Consider the following 12,006-nt stretch of genomic DNA (forward strand, 5'->3'; position numbering starts at 1 on the left):
ATTTTCTGTAAACCAGTCACATGGCCCCAAACCAATTACAAGAGAGGTTGTGAAATGCAAGCTTTCAATGTGCTTAGAAAAACAAAAAGGATTGCTCATCATGTAGCCAGTCTCTACCACACTGTGACAGGGAGAAAGAATCAGAATGGTTGTTTGCATCGTAGCTTTTAGTTCTTACTAAGTTTAATCTTGGCCAAGTTAATTAGTGTCTCTTAGGCTTTATTTCCTAACACATAAGCAGTATTCATAAACATACCTTTATGAGGTTATAGAGATATGCAATTCAATTCTATGTTTTTTCAGGGTTATTAATGCAAATAACAAAAGCTGATTTTAATTTAAACAGAAAAGTAATTTATTAAAAGGATTTTATATAGCTAAGAGAATGGCCAAGATAGCTAGACAAAAGAGTTCTGAAAAAAGCAAGATATAAACGACAAAGGGCAGCTGAAAGGACCACAACTGAATCCATAGATCTAAGTGAAAGAAAGTGAGCTGAGATGCCAGGTACCATTCAAGATTTATTAAAGAAAGAAATCTGCCAGGCTGTGCTCAAAATGGAGGACAGACTGGGACTGCCCTGAAAATGGGGGACAGCATGGGTGTGGTAGAGCTTATATAGTGCGCCAAGGGCTGGCTGATATCATCAAGGAGAGTCATTATGCTAATGTGGATCAGGGTGGAGAAGTGCGTCCTTGCGGAAGCAAAAGGGGTTTCTGTTTAAGTCAGGAGGCTTCTCGTAAAGGGAAGGGGGGAAGGGAGGGGAGGAGGTGGACGGCGCCATTTTGTACTTGGGCTTGTCTAAAGTGGCCCTGGTTATGTTGCAGATCTATTACTAAGGTCATAAGCGTACTGCTGCCACCACTGCTGAATACTGGATGCTGCCACTTATACAGCCACCACCTCTGGCACCAGGTACCATTTGCCACTACTAGTTTTGCTTCCACCACTGTGCTGGAACAGGCTGTTGCTTCCGTACTGCTGCCACTATCAGAGTAGATCCTCCATCATTCCTGCTCCTTTGCATCACTAACTCCCAATGGAAGGTTGAGTAGGTGCCACTGATCAGCTGAGTCTATGTCATATTCCTGTGCCATAGCTGAAAAGGAAGATGGGATATAAAGTTTATGGCCATTGGGGCTACTATTAAAAAGGCATATGACGGGGAATTCCTTAAACAAAGAAAGTGAGTTGACACTCTGGGCAACAATAACAACAAAAGACAAATGTTTACTTCAGACACTTATTGAGCTATGTCTACCAATTTCTGAATTCAACAGATAGAAGTCAGTGAAATAGTTTCTTTAAACTATGTAAAAAGTAAAAAAAAAAAAAATCTATATGTGAAAAGTATTTTATGAATTAGAAAGGTTGAAACAGAGTAAGGCTAGGCCTGTGAACCAAACTGACTCCATTTTCCCTGCATAGGACACTTTGTTAATTTTCCACTCCTCAGTCATGAGACCCCTCAGGGAAAATGATGACCCTGTGGGCTACCCTGATAGACTGAGATAAGAGAGGAAACAGATATTTACTGAGTTGCAAAACCCCTCCCCAAGGCTTGTTTACTATAATTGTAAAAGTTACAGATTAAACTTAAGACCCCTTTAGGAATTCCCGCCTGCAAACGAAGCATCAAGGTGGCTCCTATAATGACCCTCCTGGCGTGACAGTGATGAACACCACTGCCTACTGAGCATGTGCCCATGATGTACCCAGGAAAAACAGAACGGATCACCTCCAGTGATGCTGGCCTGCCACCCCTTAACTCCTTTCCCTATAAAAGATCCTGAACAGCTCCCCTGGGGGGCTAGCTTTACTGTCGCTACCCCCCTTATGCATAAGTCTATCTCCTCTTTTAATAAAGCATTGCTTGCTTTACAGTTGGGTACATTGTTCATTTCTATGACTTTGGAATCTGAGAGCCTAATTTAATCACTGGCAAAAACTGGAAAGCTTTGGGCACTGGAGAGGACTCTAGCTTCAAGAGGCAAGTGGCCACTGGGACTATTTTGCTCCTGTGTCTCTGCTGCTGGTAGATCTCTCCTGGAGTCCCTGGCCTAAATTCTGACAGGCAATGCTTTATTCTCTTTACCTTTCCCTGATTTTCTGAGCCCTCTTCTATTTGGTTGGATTGTATCCACTTCTGTATAGGTGCACCCTGGAGGGCTTCTGGCTATGCTTTGTTTTTCTGATTTAAATCTAGTTGATACTTTTTTTCTTTATGCTGAAAACAGTGGGGAGAACTTCTTTTATCAATTACTGTTAATGGAATAGGTTGGCCCCGCCTAAATTGGACCCTACTACTCCTTTTTTCTCTTTGTTTGCTTGGTTAGACATCTAGTTGAGTACCGGTAATCTGAATAAACCTTCCAATCCTTGCATCAACTTTTGGACTTTCAGGTCATTTGTTTAAGGCGAGAGGGCAAGCTGAGCCTGACCTGTCGGTAATAAGGTCTCAGAAATGAAAGGTACTGCTATTATTGTAATTTTTTATTTTGATAAGATTATGTTAATAGATTCTTGAGATATACTATTTTTATTTTAGATTTATGTCAAAGTAGTCATCTAATTTCAACATTACTTTAGTCTATTCAAATACAAGGGGTCTTCAAAAAGTTCATGGTGTAAGACTGGCCCAAAAGCACGAATCTTACTTGTTGGGAAGGCTCATCTCGCAAAGACCAGGAGACAGAGATCACTGCAATCAAGCAAGAGGTTTTTTATTCCAGCATGCTGGGGTTGCTCTGTCTTCAGGACAGAAGCAGCCCCTAGCTCTTAACACGAGCACTTTTTATAGTTTGGTAGGCAGACTTTGGCAACAGGATGAGTTGTATACAGCTTATTGGTCACCTGAGGTAACTTTTAAATTCATTGGTGGCTTTTAGTGGGGTGGTACACAGACAAGGAACTGGAGAATTGCCCAACAGCCCACCCCTTGTGTGGTTAGGCCCTTCCAGGAACTGGTTGAACTTTGGGCGGTTTGGGAAGTCCTTTATCTGCCCTTACCAGAAAGTCCCACCCGCAGGGGCTTGTAAAACCTTGTGCAAGCTAATTACAGAAGCAGAAAAGCTAGTCAGTTAATATTCAAGGGTGGGGGAAGGGGTTCAGGTCCACATTCCCCCCTTTATCTTATGGGTATTTCAATCATGAAATACTGATTCCTGTTGGTTTAATTCCTGATATTGTTGTCTTAACATCGTAATTTGAATAGTACTAACACGTTCTCTAACAAAAGCTAGCAAGCAATTTAAAATGCAGGGACCGAAGGTCAGAAGCAACACCAAAATGACTAGTGGTCCTAGTAGGGTAGACACAAGGGTTGTGAGCCACGGAGAGGAGTTGAACCATGACTCAAACCATCCCTGATTTTGTTCTCTTTCTTTTATTTTTTTTTCTTTTGGCTAGGCCTTCCCTGATTTTGGCCATGGAGTCTTTAATTACCCCTGAGTGATCAATGTAAAAACAACATTCTTCTTTTAGTGCAGCACAGAGTCCCCCATACTGAAGGAACAAGAGGTCTAGTCCCCTTCTATTTTGTAGGACCACCTCAGAAAGAGAGGTGAGGGACTCTTGTAATTTAGTAACTGAATTTTCTATTTCTTTAATATAAGCTTCTATGGCTGCCTGTAAACTTTGGTAATTTTGATGTTGAATAGCCAGAGCTGAAGCTCCTGTAGCTGCCCCAGCTGTTCCCAATCCTAAGCCCAAAAGGATAGAGAGTGTGATACTTAGGGGCTCCCTTCTGGCTCGGTAGTTCCTGTTATTTTCATCCGAGTATGATAATAATTCTTCATAGTGATGGTAAACAAGCTGAGGCAACAACCGAACCAAGACACAGAAATCCTGGGTCTCGTCTAGGGCCTGTAAGCTAACACAGGGTGTGACCTCAGTAGTGCAGGCCCACCATCCTTCTAGAGGGGGCAACAGATATGTGTCACCAGACCACTTGGTCAAGTTAAGAGTCTGGTTGCACAGCTAGCTGTGTGAGGAGGGGATCTTTCCCACACATGTTCCTTGCCCCTCAACAGCTGACAGAGTGAGTTTGACCTGTCGTTGCTGCCAATGACAGTTGGAGACATCAGTTGTAGTATTAATTTCATTTCTGAAGGCTATTCCTTCCTAATATGGGGGAGCAACATTATAACAAAGCCAGCAGGAGCGGGTAGCATTGGGGTTGGTACTATTTAAGACCTTGAAGGCTTCAGAAATTAAGTGGAATAACCCAGGTTGTTCTTGTGGCCTAGGTTCAGGGGACTGAGTTATTCCCTTTGGTGCCTTAGTCTTGGACCCTTTAGTGGGGGCTGAGGACTCTGGTTGGGTACCTGGGGGTGCTGGGGTAGTCTTTGGTTTTACCCCTGGAACTAGGTATTTATTTGGGCCTATGGCAGTATACTGGGTTTCTACTTTGAGCTTGATGGTGAACAACAGCCCATCATCATACCTCTCTTTATAAAATCTTAACCCCCACATAAATCCTTTTTCCCACTCAGCGGCCTTTTTTCCTAAATCCGTGAAGGAAACTCGGAGGGGGTCACACCACCCATTACGGGCAGGGTTATCTTTCCACTTAGAGTGGCTGCTTCCCAATTGGCTTTTCCACCCTGCAGCAGGGGGAGAGGGATGGGTATAATTAGCAGTTACCTTTATATAGTCCCAGGAGGATGAGGGATTCCAATACGTGTCTCCCATGGTCTCACAGCCCCAGCCTTTACAGAAATAATCTGCTTTGCCTCCACACTGATAGTTTAGTGCTCTGTCACGGTGGAACCCAGGGCACACATAGAAGGTGAGGGCACTCAGCATACTTCTCCGATTTTTAGTAGAGCAGCCCCCGCCACAGTCCAAGCCCAAAGCACCCCAGTGGGGAGGGGGTAGAAGGGGGTTTGTGAGCATCAAAGTATCCTTCTAAATCCCAGTTGGCTGGGGTTCCCATGGCTAATTTGCACACATCTGGAAACAGGGAAATAGGTCAGGCCACCATTTTCCCGTGGTGACCTTGGATAGGTTCCAGATTTCATCTCCCACTCCATTTATAACATGCCAAGTTAACTTTTGGGGGATATGTGGGCTGGAAGCTCTCAGGCTCCCAGGAAAGACTGTCAGGTACAGAAGGGGAAAAAATAAAATTTTCATCTTACAATATTTAAGGTGTTTGAACTCCCAGTCTGAACGATTTTGAGCTTCAAGGGGTGTTCCTTGGAACTTTGGGCTCTCCAGGCGGCGTCTTTTGATCCTTGGTCCTCTGGTGGTGCAAGCTTTACATGCGAGGCATGGATCCAAGTGGAGATCCCATCTACCTTCACAGCCTTTGGTGCTGTCAGGAGCACCAGGTAAGGTCCCTTCCAGCGGGATTCCAGAGTCTGAGAGCAATGTTGCCTTACGTAGACTGTGTCCCCAACCTGGAACCGGTGAGAAACTTCGGGAGTCCCAGGTTCATAGATGGCCACTAGCTGCATCCAGACTTCCTTCTGCACCACTTGCAGTCCTTTTAACCTGGCATATAAGTCACTGTTACTGTGGCAAGTGGGTTCAAAGGCATCCCCCAGTAAAGTCAAGGGGGCAGGGGTACCATAGAGAATTTCAATGGGGGTCAGGTTGAACCAGGAGGGGGTGTTCCTAGCTCTAAACAGGGCCAAGGGAAGGAGCACCACACAGTCCATGCCAGTCTCCATGGTTAATTTAGTCAGGGTCTCTTTTAGAGTTCTGTTCATCCTTTCTACCTGTCCTGAACTCTGGGGTCTGTAGATACAATGTAATTTCCAATTGACCCCTAGGTATCTGGCCACTCCCTGGCTTACCTTGGCAACGAAGGTGGGCCCATTGTCAGACCCTATTACCTTGGGCACCCCAAAGCGTGGGAAGATTTCTTCCAGGATTTTCTTGACCACGACGGTGGCAGTCTCCTGTTTTGTTGGGAATGCTTCTACCCATCCAGAGAAGGTGTCTACAAAAACTAGGAGATACTTGTAACCATATTTACCTGGCTTGATCTCTGTAAAGTCTACTTCCCAATATACCCCAGGTCTGTCTCCCCTGGGTCTTTTGCCAGGTCCCATGGTATTCTTACAAGCATTTACCTCTTGACATGGCACACACTTATAAACTATCTTTTCTGCTAATTGTTTTAGCCCCATGATGTGATATTTTGTCCTTAGGGCAGTCTGGACCAATCTGTTTACTCCCAGATGAGTCCATTGGTGCATTTGTTTAATCATGGTGCGTGCTTGTTCTTGTGGCAAGATAGGCTTGCCTGACACTGCATGCCAGCGCCCTTTTTCCTGATTGAAGTGGTTATTAGAGTCCCTTGACATCTCTGCTACATCTTCAGCAGAGTACTTAAACTTGGGCTCCTCTAGCTTTGGGATGTTAACTAGCAGAAGAGAAGTGGACCTGTTGGCTGCCAACCTTGCTTCAGAATTGGCCAAGTTGTTTCCCCTGGTGATGGGGGAATCCCCTTTCTGGTGGCCTGGGCAGTGTATAATACTCACTTTTAGCAGTCAGTGAAGGGCCCCTAGCAGGGCTACGATCTCTGCCTTGTTTTTGATTTCTTTTCCTCCAGAGGTTAGCAGACCCCATTGCTGATAGACAGTGCCATGCACATGGGCAGTGGCAAAGGCATACCTGCTGTCTGTGTAGATGTTGATTCTTTTGCCCTCTCCCAGTTCAAGGGCTTTTGTGAGGGTGATGAGTTCTGCCTCCTGGGTGGATGTTCCTGCAGGTAAGGTCTGTGCCCATATCAGGTTCTGGCCATCTACTATAGTGGCCCCTGCCTTCCGCACTCCTTCTTCCAGGAAACTGCTGCCGTTAGTGAACCAGGTGGCTTTGGCGTTCATCGGAGGCTGATCTGACAAGTTATTCTGCCATCAGTGTGCCTCAGCAAGCACTTGTTGGCAGTCATGAATAAGAGGGTCAAGGTCAGGGTCTGGGAGCAACATGGCTGGATTTAAGCTCGCCGGGGGAGCAAAAGTAACCCGGTCTGAGTTCAGTAACAGAGTCTGATAGTGAGTCATGCGAGCATTTGTGAGCCAGCGGTTGGCGGGGGGACTGGTGGCCAATACTCTCTAAGGCATGAGGTGCCGAAATTACCAAATTCTGTCCCATAGTCAACTTGTCAGCATCTTTTACCAGAACTGCGACTGCTGCTATGATCCTTAGACAAACTGGCCACCCCAAGGCTACAGGGTCTAATTTTTTTTTAGACAGATATGCTACAGGCCTTTTCCAGGGGCCCAGTGTTTGAGTTAGGACCCCCTTATTTTCTGCCACATACAAGTGGAAGGGTTTGGATACGTCGGGGAGCCCTAGGGCCAGAGCGGACATCAAGGCCGTCTTGATTTTGTCAAAAGCCTGTTGCTCTTCTTTTCCCCACTTGAAGGTCTGACTGTTTTTAGTGAGGGGATATAATGGGGCTGCCATCTCAGCAAAACCAGGTATCCATAGGCGGCAGAACATAGCAGTGCCTAAAAATTCCCTGACTTGTCTTGGATTAGTGGGTGGCGGAATGTGAAACACTGTCTCTTTCCTGGCCTCAGACAACCATCTTTTCCCGTCTTTAAGAAGGTACCCCAGGTAACTGACCTGTCGCTTGCAGATCTGAGCCTTTTTGGTTGAGGCTCGATAGCCCAGTTCTCCCAACTCTGTAAGGAGATGCTTTGTTCCTTCCAGACACAGTTCTTTGTCGGCTGCTGCCAGGAGGAGATCAACTACATACTGCAACAGAGTTACCTGGGGGTTAGAGGCCCGGAACACAACCAAGTCTTGGTGAAGGGCCTCGTCAAAGATGGTGGGCGAGTTTTTAAATCCTTGAGGCAGGCGGGTCCACGTGAGTTGCCCTGCTAGGCCAGTCTCTGGATCTTTCCATTTGAAGGCAAAGTAATCTTGACTTTTTACAGCTAATGGTAAACAGAAGAAAGCATCTTTGAGATCCAGTACCGAGTACCAGGTCCTGTCTGGGGGTAAAGAGCTTAAAAGATTATAAGGGTTAGGAGTCGTGGAGTGGAGGTCGGCCACCTGCTTGTTTACCTCTTGGAGGTCTTGGACCGGTCAGTAGTCATTAGTCCCAGGTTTTCGGACCAGTAGCAAGGGTATGTTCCAGGCCGATTGGCACTTCCATAGGATCCCCAGCTGGAGCAAAAGGGCAATGTGGGGTCAGATGCCTTCATGTGCCTCTCGGGACATTGGGTATTGTTGGACAGCTATAGGATTGGCCTGAGCCTTCAGCTCTACGTGGACGGGGGTCCGCTTCTTAGCCTTCCCTATCCCTGCAGTTTCTGCCCACACCTGGGGGTAGTTTTTTAACCACCAGTCCATCTGTCCTGTCTCCTGCCCTTGTTTTTCAAATAATTGGTATTCATCTTCTAACCTGAGAGTTAGTATCTGGAGAGGCTTTCCTTGTTGGTTTAACACCCGAGGTCCCTCGGGGTCAAAATGAATTTGAGCACCCATTTTGGTGAGGAGGTCTCTTCCCAGTAGTGGGTAGGGGCACTCAGGAATGACAATGAATGAGTGGGATACCTGGCCCACGCCTAGGTCCACTGTTCTTTGGGTAGTCCATGAGTACTGTCTGTTCCCTGTAGCCCCTTGTACCCACGACCTATTTTTTTTTTAAAAAGGGGGTCCATCTGCCTGTTGCAACACTGAATGTTTGGCTCCAGTATCTACCATGAACTGAGTAGGCTTCCCCTCCACTGTTAGGGTTACCCTGTGTTCGGGGAGGGGGTCCAAACCCCATCCCCTCTAATCACTGTCTTCCTGCAGGGCCAAGACTTTGGGAGCCTGAGGCTTTTTCTTTTTCTTGGCGCTTTTCTCTCTTTATTTCTTCCTCTGACTCTCTATTATGATAAACCTTTTCAGCCACCTGCACTAATTCCCTTAAGGACTTATCTTGTAACCCTTTAAGTTTCTGCAGTTTCTTCCTGATGTCCCTACTAGACTGGTCAATAAAAGCAACTGTCACTGTAGCCTTGTGCTCCTCACTACTAGGATCATATGGGGTAAACTGACGGAATGCTTCCATGAATCTCTCCGAAAATGCTGACGGAGACTCATTGGGCCCCTGGATTACCTCTCTTACCTTAGTCAAATTGGTGGGGTGTTTTGCTGCCGCTCAGAGACCTGCCATTAGAGCCTGGCGATAGACCTTCAGGTGCTCCCTACCTTCTGCCGAGTTGAACTCCCAGTTCGGTCTGGTCAACGGGAATCCTGCATCTATAACATCAGGGAAGAGGGTAGGTCACCCATTGTCTCCTGGAACGTTCTTTCGAGCCTCCAGGAGGATTCGTTGTTTCTCCTCAGTGGTGAACAGGACCTGGAGGAGCTGCTGGCAGTCATCCCAGGTGGGCTGATGAGCAAAGAGGAGGGATTCTACAAGGTTAGTGAGACCCTGGGGATTTCCAGAGAAAGGGGGATTCTGAGATTTCCAGTTGTAAAGATTGGAAGAGGAGAAAGGCCAGTACTGTAAGGGCTGGTTTCCCTCTTCATCGGGGGGGCCATAAGCCCACAGAGGGAGGGTGGGAACAGCCTCCGGAGGGGCTGCTTGCCTAGTATGCGTCCCTCCCTTGTTCCTTGTGGGTCCTCCGGTGGAGCTGATGGGTGGCTGCCTGAGGGCGGAGGGAGGGATGATAAGGAGGAGGAGGGTCTAGGAGAAGCAAGTCCGATTCGGTGGGCGGTAGGACCTCCGGTTTCTTTCCCATCTCTTTAAGAGCAAACACGGCCGATGGACCTGTTAGGGGAACAAAGGGACAGACCCACGGAGGAGGGTCTGTGACCAGATCTTCCCAGGCAATGATATAAGGGACCTGGTCTGGGTGACTCTTAGAACCAAAAATTTTTCTCTTTACTGCTGTGATCAGCAGCAGAGAGAAGGAGCCTTCGGTGGGCCATCCGAGTTGGAAAGTTGGCTACTCCGAAGAACAAAGAGTTGCTCATTTATCCTTTTTAACCTAAACAGACAGATTATGAGTCCTGGCCTTCACATCAGTCCAGTATTTCAGAGTCAGATTAAAAGGGGTCGAGACAGTCTGCCCCATGTCACCCCAGAAAGTCGTCAGTCCCAACACACACGCAACCAGACAAACAAAAACCAAAACACTGATGCGCCCCTGCCACGGGTGCCACAACCTGATTATCAGAGAACTCGGGAGGGGTCTCCTTCCTAGAGATCTCCTGTGGAGCCGAACCCGTTCATCTCCAACATAGGAATCTGAAGCGTCCTCCAGGATTCCTGTGGCCGCAACGTGCCGGTACATCTACCCACCGCTATGGACCACCACAGACCAGTGATTTCATCTCAGAACCTCCGAAAAACCGAAACCAGATCGATGACTCCGTCCCGGAGCCACCGAAAGCCGAAACCAGACCGATGACTCCGCCCTGGAGCCACCGAAAAGCCGTAACCAGATTATAGTAGACAACAAAGACACAAAGACAGACACAGCAGACAGACAGACAACCGCGGTACCTGCTTGAGTGATCATCCATTCTCTAGTCTCTGGTCTCAGAGAGAGAGCCTCTTCCCGGCCAATGCACCAAAATGTAAGACTGGCCCAAAAGCGCAAATCTTACTTGTTGGGAAGGCTCATCTCGCAAAGACCAGGAGACAGAGATCGCTGCAATCAAGCAAGAGATTTTTTTATTCCAGCATGCTGGGGTTGCTCAGTCTTCAGGACAGAAGTGGCCCCGAGCTCTTAACACGAGCACTTTTTATACAGTTTGGTAGGCAGACTTTGGCAACAGGATGAGTTGTATACAGCTTATTGGTCACCTGAGGTGACTTTTAAATTCATTGGCAGCTTTCAGTGGGGTGGTATACAGACAAGGAACTGGAGAATTGCCCAACAGCCCACCCCTTGCGTGGTTAGGCCCTTCCCGGAACTGGGTGAATTTTGGGTGGTTTGGGAAGTCCTTTATCTGCCCTTACCAGAAAGTCCCACCCGCAGGGGCTTGTAAAACCTTGTGCAAGCTAATTACAGAAGCAGAAAAGCTAGTCAGTTAATATTCAAGGGTGGGGGAAGGGGTTCAGGTCCACAATGGAAGGATTCGTATTACCTTTTGTGGGGGAGGGGTCTGACAACTGGCTGGTAAGTGGATTTGAACCCTTGACCTTGGTTTTATGAGCACCACGCTCTAACAAAGTGAGCTAACCAGCCAGCTCTCTTATTATCTTTTAATTCCATTTTTTTCACAAACTTTTTGAATTACCCTTTTATTTAACCTCATATATGTAATTTTTAACTAATAATTTTTGATGAAGATTAGCTGACTGCAACTCCAGAGGTACAAACATATAGTTTATGTGGATGAGTTTCAATGATTTCTCTTTAACTAGTGAAACAAGCAGAAGGAGCCCTATATTCATGTGGAGTCATGTCAAACAACTTAAGGAAAAAAAGTAAATAAAATAAATATTAATGTTGCTTAATTTCTATTGTAAATAGAGACTTTGGAATTTCAGCCAATGTTTTCATAAAGTAACATATTATCTTTTCTACATTTTGACATAAAAGAAATGTGAATCTCTGAAGCGTATTTCTTCTTAAAGATAAAAATAAGAGAAATGTCCCTCTTCCAGGGCTCAATTAGTAATTAACACTCAATGAGTTGAATGATCTTCTGAAACTTAGTACTATCGGTTATTTTTAGCTCCCTTACTTATAAAATTGTGGTAGCAATCAAGCAGTTTGTGACTGAGCTTGATGCAGAGGGATAAATTAAAATCAGAAGTGGAGCCAAGTCTCACAAAACCTACTTCTTTTGGGAACAGATTATAAGGAAGAGGTGACAACAATCAGCAACCATCAGGCCAATACTAAGAAAAATAAGCAGGACTTTATATTTCTGACACAATCAGAACCCAAGGAGTTAGTTTATTCAACTGACTTGGATTTCGAAATAATCATTTTTGCAACTGTGAAGTCATTTTGCAATGTAATATATTAAAAAATTCATGAGATAACTAGAAATAAGAAAATTACGATAAAAATAAAGAGGAAATCAGCATCATTT

The sequence above is a fragment of the Cynocephalus volans genome, chromosome 9, assembly GCF_027409185.1.
Source record: "Cynocephalus volans isolate mCynVol1 chromosome 9, mCynVol1.pri, whole genome shotgun sequence".
NCBI lineage: Eukaryota > Metazoa > Chordata > Mammalia > Dermoptera > Cynocephalidae > Cynocephalus > Cynocephalus volans.